Raw genomic sequence first — 7,001 nt, forward strand, 5'->3', positions numbered from 1 at the left:
GTGTAGTATAATCTTATGGTGTATGGCGCATCTAATATTCTTCAAAAACATATGTTCCTACATATCGTATTTCATTTATAGGAGCGCTGAAAATAAATTATATTTTTTAATTTTAGGATATGAACGCTTCATAAAGATAGTAAACTTTGGAAAAAATATAGAAAATCTATATAAATAAAATATTGTAGTATTTTTCATAATTATTCAAAGTCATGATCATATGATACAAAAATAGAAATTCCCGATTATTTTTATGCTATTTGATGAACAGCCTTTTTCATTAAACTAAAGAAATGGATCAATAAAATTCAATTAATTTATCAATTTTGGATACTTTGGTGATTAATTTTTTATTTCGTACTAGTGTAGATTTTTATCTATAAATTGATTATGATATTTACGAAATTAAATACATATTAGGAGAATTCATCGAATGTTTTTGACAGGATTATTAGATATCTAAATTTAAGCTTAAATAAATAAAGTTTTTCAAAAGATAATTTCAAAACGGGGTAAATATCATTGGTTGCCCCTAAATATGTAGATATAATACATGACCGACCCCTTTTATTAAACGAGAACAAGAGGAATCTGAAATTGAAGATGAATCATATAAGAAGCAGTAACGTACCAGATAGATACATAATATGTTTTGATGATAAAGATCCCGTAATAGTTAACTTATCTGCTGAGATCGAGTCCACTGATGATATAGACAATATCAATCAAATAACAACAAGACACCTTGATAATGTTGATGCAATAATTGGTATCATTGAAATAAAGCACTGTAAGGTTCTTCTATATGTTAAAAAATCCCACCAGGCAGGAACAATGTGCACTGGAAATATGAATCCAGAACATGAAGAAAAAATATATAAAATAATTAAAGTGAAGTACGTAATCGGTGAAAAAATAAGAAGAAGTGCTGTGATTAATAAATATGTAGAAAAGGAAGCTGAATCAATTTCATTATTTATTGAAAACAATAACTATTATTATAGCAGTAGAAATATAGATGATGATCGGTTCAAATGGAATCGAATTATGGAATTCAATTTTACATCTTCTATTGAAAATGATAGAAAATTAAATCAACTTGTGATCATGGAGCTGGAAAACCAACAGAAGGTAACCGATAATATTGTATATGAAACTGATATTCCGGACAACTCATGCGGATTCAAACATATAAGTGAAGAAATTTCGTCATCTTCATACAACGATCAGTTATTGGATTTAGGGAAACCGTGGTATGACAGGAATTTGGTTTTCTCCGATGACGATTCTTGGTCCTCTGATATTGAGACATTGGATACAGAAGTTCCAGAAAACGTAAGAATGATACCATTCGTCTTCTGTGGATATTTTAAAACAACAAAGACTAAAGATCAAAATTTTGTGATAAAAATACTCAGTCTTATTTCAACTGAAAAAATAGGACCTAGATTTTTGTGTCGGGGTGTAAATGATGATGGAAACGTCTCATTTTTTGTTCAAACACATGTTAAAATTTATGATAGCGCGGCGAAAAAAGCGCTTTTTGATATCACGCTGATTAGAGGCTCGATTCCATTGTTTTGGTATCAAGATAAAAATCCATTGAGAAAACAACTAAAATATAGCAGAGAAATTGATGTAAGTAATGAAGCATTTTCTAGACATTTCGATAATATAAAGAGAATGTATCCAGAAAAAGAAATACTTGCAGTAAATCTCTTAAGTAATTCTAGAGAAGATGAAAAAGAGTTGACAGATAAATACACATTTCTATTAAAGAAAAATAAGATTGACCATATAAATTTTGATTTAAATAAATACACAAACGACTATAGAAAACTAAAAAACTTGCTTTTTATGGAACTGGATTCCGTATTTAGTAAATTTGAAGATAAAGATATTGTTTTTAGAGTTTCATGTTTAGATTGTTTAGATAGAACAAATGTAGCCCAATATATTATCACTGAATACTACATCCTAAATAATTTTGAATATCATAAAAATGAAAATATACTGGACACTCTTAGAATTTTATTTGTTGAAAATGGACATGCACTAAGTAATTTTTACTCGGGAACAGATTCTCTAAAAAGCGAATTACCGTTGAGAGAGAAAAGAAGTTTAGGGGGACTACTTGACGACTTGATGATTAATGCAAATAGACTAATCAGTGGTAAATTTACGGATGAAAACAAAGACAAAATTATTAACACTATTTTGCAAAAAGATATAGAAGTTAATATTCGAGAAAATCATCAACATCAAAATTCAATCCCCGAACATGCGCTTGAAAAAAGAAATATATCTGACGACTTTTCACAAGCCTCCAAATATTTGGGAAATGATATTAATGGGCAACAGAAGAATAGAGAATCCAATGATGATTGCTATATCCAAATTAAAATACTAAATTGGTGCATAAATGATAAAAAATATTCGGACACATACGATTTTGAATTTGATATCGAGGATGAAACAACATTTTTTATTGTGTCTTTGCAAAAAATATCAACTTCATACAAGAAATTATTTTTTGATGAAAAACAAACAGAAAGAAACAAATGGAAATGCTTTTTCGAGCGCAAAGTTTCAAGATATTCTCCTAACTTCATGCTCTTTTCACAGAATTTCACACACGATGTGGGTATTCTACTTTTCGTTAAAAAAGAAGTATCCAATGAAATTATGGGCTTATACACAGATAAACACAAAAAGACTCTTTTTAATCGAAATATATCGACACAGACAGGATTCAAATTTCGAAACAAAGATCTCTCATTTACAAATGGTAAATATTACTTCGGAAAAAATGATATCGAGAATCCAGATACAAGTTCGGTTAAAAATCATATAGAAAAATCGGTTTACTCAAATTTACAACAGATAAATAGTGCAAATTTTTTAACTGGATATTTTGACACGGGGTTGCGAATATCACAGGAAGACTTGCATCGCCTATCAGATAACATGGACTACGATAAAATTATGCCCTTTGATTTTCTATACAATCACATAGAGGATTTATTTAATGGATTTAAGGATTCGGAAATCGAATTTTCACCAACGGGCGACTATAGCAAAAAATCCGAGCTCATGAGATACTGTTCTCGAATTTTATATCAAGGAATAGTGCAGAATGTTCATTTCAAGGATGTTTTATACTACGAAACAGGACACAAACCTGTTATAGGAACTTATAAAATTTCAAGATAAAATACTATTTCCTAATTTCTCTTCTATAACTTTTTATGTTAAGAAACGTATAAGTGATAAATAGTTGGCTTGATAAATCAAAAAAATTATATTTATTGAAAGTTTACATAAGGTTTATTTTCTTTTTCTGTTACAGGCCGGTTGAAAGTTCTTGATACTTCGATTTTAAATACCACTGGTATCTTCACCCTTATTCTTAATTAACATATATAGTAATGCCTATCCAACAATTTAATGTATCGATAATTAACAAAGGAAATATCACAAATAAACACGGACTTTCCCCTAAAAAATTAACATAAGTATCTTTCTTTAGCGAAATTATATTAAAAAATAAGTTAATACAAATATTTTAAAACCCTTTATGATTATGAAAGAAGTATATTCCAGTAAAAAGGACAAATTTTTAGTGAATATACTTAAATTAACGGGAAAATACAATTATTTCAAGAAATTACAAAAGAGGTATATTCGATGATAAATATGGGAAAATTCTTTGTTCACAGAGTCAAAATGGAATAAAAGGCACAAATTTTCATAAAAAAATCATCAGCTTTTTTAAAGTATTACAAAATGGAATACCGGTTTTATTTAAGTAAACAGGGAAGATTTTTTCTCTAAAAAATTGCGATAAGAATTTTTTTTCTCGAAAAAAGGCTGATAAGAAAGTTTTAGATATAAAAATGATAATGTACGTCCATAAATAATGACAATTTATTTTTTATAACAATAATGTACAAAAAGGTGTGTAATATATAAATAAAAAATACCATTCCAAAATTTAGATAATTAAAACAGAGTAATTACAATCTAAAATATATTTTTTTCAAAATATTTCCTAAGTAAAGAAATTCAATGAAATCTCTGCATAGAAGAGAAAAATCCTATACGATTAAATTTTTCCCCCTAAATTTCAATTTATTTTATTTCAAAAGATGGATGCACAGATTAAAAATATTCACGAAATTTCGGCTGATCCATATTTAATAAAAAAAAACTGATATAAATTATGAAAAAGAAAATAAAAATGTGTAATTAAATGTCTGATAAATTCGTCAGAAAAAAATAAAGTATCTGGAAAGCTATTTATAATTTTTCTATTAAAGGAACATCAACAAAATTCTAAGCATAATAAATATATTCTTTAATTATTTAATTTTTACGGAAAATAAACTATGTTTAGTATAATGAATGTAAAAGATATTGATGAGTGAACCATGACACAGAAGTAGAGAGTTCAAAGGATTATCAATTGTCCTTCAAAATCACATACAAGGAAACAAATATCTGTCTAATGTAATGGTTCATTGATTAAATTATACCACAAATAAGCATGAGCTCATAAAGGGGTTGTAAACGAGATAATAAATCACAAATAGTTTTAAAACATAACCTTTTGGCAACCACCCCTATATTGCTAAAAAAAATTTGGATTGGACAAAATCAGATTTTATGTTCACAAACCAGGCTTTATCTACAGGATATCGACTAATTAGTAAATTCCACTTTCGTAAATTTAAAAGAATGAGAAATCATGTTTCTTTATAAACAGCGTTATGCCTATAAAATGGTACAAAAATATCTATGATATATGCTTATATTCATATAAATAATGTATAAGCATTCAAATATCAAAAACTTAAAAAATATTGCGGCTTTTATTTTATGAGCGTTTTGATTTTTTCTATCCAGAACCAAATGAAATTTTAACCATTATTAATTATTTAATTATTATATTATTCACACTTTCTTCGTCCCGCAAAATATGATGCGTAAATAGTTTTAAGATTAATTAGTTAGAATACAATCGAAGTATTTAATATATGGCATGTCATAAAAATTATAAAATGTTTAGCATTTATTGTTGTTTAAAGGAATTATTGAAGATTATATGTTCGAATAATTTATTTAAAGCTAAACATCTTTTTATTTTTATATTGATCATTGGTATATTTTATAATTTTAGGTGTATTTTTATATATTTATAAGAGTTATTTTAAAATTCTTTTCCTTTTTTTTTGTGTAGATAAGCGTATTTTTTTCCTCCGCTCACAATGTATTTATTTTTAGATACTTTTCCTTTTTTTTGTGCAGATAAGCGTATTTTTTTCCTGCGTTAAACATTGTATTTAATTTATTTCAAAATCCTTTTCCTTATTTTCAGACTAAGCATATTTTTTTATTCGTTCAAAACTGAATTTAATTAGCAATTTATGAAATTGATATTTGTGAGAGAACTAGAATTCACAACCAAATCGTGGCATATTTACAAATCGTAGGATTGAGGGCGAAAAATTGATAAAGGTATTTAAAATAGTAGAGGTATCTAAGAAGATGCAAGAGAGGAGGATATAGCCAAGATCATAAATATGATGTGGTCACGGGAAATAGATCACGCAATGTTTTAAGATAAAATCTAAATTATGCATACCAAAATTAACCCACAAATAAAAAGATATATAAAATATATACAAAAGGGTGTTGTAGAATACATTTGAGCTAATCAGTCTTTAGAAAAAAAGATCGTAAACATTATGATATGGAAAGAATCAACAACAAAAGCTTTCTATAGATAAATTAAGAGTTCTATTTAAACAACTATAAGTATCTAAAAATCAAATGTATCCATAATTAAATTAGTAATCAGGGGATTTCGGGGGGAGGGTATAATAAAATACATATAATTTTCATCAATCTAATGTTTAACCCCCTAAATCTCCCTATCACCAGAATTTTTTTTTAATGCTATTTTGATTTGTCCAAGCAAAACTTCTTAGGGCTTTTTAGAAGATTTTTAGTCGACACTTATTTTTAGTCATCTTCTTGACGTTTTTTCTCAATGAATCATCTTATTTCGTATTTTTATTTTCCTATGTAGCTTTTAAATATCATATTTCTAGGGTTTATGTCGGGTTTTACATGTTTACTGTCGCGAAATTCATCAACTAATTTTTTTTATGTAGGTTTTTTTAAGTTGGCATCCCTGATTATAACATGATACCTTATTTTATCTTATGGTTTTACTTAGTTTTAAATTATATTTTGCATGTCAAAGTTAAAAAAAAAGTGCCAAAATATTAATTCCACGGTTTCTGCCGATCGAATGAATATCTGTTAGTCGATTTTTCTTCAATTAACATTCATCAAATAAAAATTCTCGCTCTAAAAGTTGCCTATATTTTTATACATTATAACATATTATTTGAGTTATTTCTATCCAAAAGTTGACCACTTTAAACATATGGTTTTTTGTTGGCATACGAAAAAAATTTCTAAATATGCGATGGTGTAAAATGATTTAAATGTATCAGCACACAAAATATGTACTATAGAGGGGTCCATGATGCATGAAATATCTTAATTACACTTTTAATCGTGCTAATATTTGAATTTATCCAAGAAAATTATTTAGTATGACACGTTAAAGAAATTTTTTTGATATACATGATTATGTTTTTCACGTATCTAAATACTGAAGTACCCATAAAATATTTTCAATTACTAGACTCTAAAGATACGAAAAACGCATAATTTTTTTGTCAAAGGAAGTTCAAAAAAGGATAAGAAATGTTATAGTACAACTTAGAAGCAAAAATATTAAACATCTTTAAATCATGTATTCAAAACCTGCATACACTTAATATATGAAGAATATCATTATGAGAGTGTAATATTATTATATAATAACCTATGGCTTCATTCCAATGATATGCGCGTGGAGTATCAAAAGTAGTTTAATATCCATGGCATCTTTTTTAAAGATTCACCACGTAAAATCTTGAGCCATC

Source organism: Rhyacophila brunnea, unplaced genomic scaffold, assembly GCF_057557595.1.
Source record: "Rhyacophila brunnea isolate RB1 unplaced genomic scaffold, BYU_Rbru_1.0 scaffold_104, whole genome shotgun sequence".
Lineage (NCBI taxonomy): Eukaryota > Metazoa > Arthropoda > Insecta > Trichoptera > Rhyacophilidae > Rhyacophila > Rhyacophila brunnea.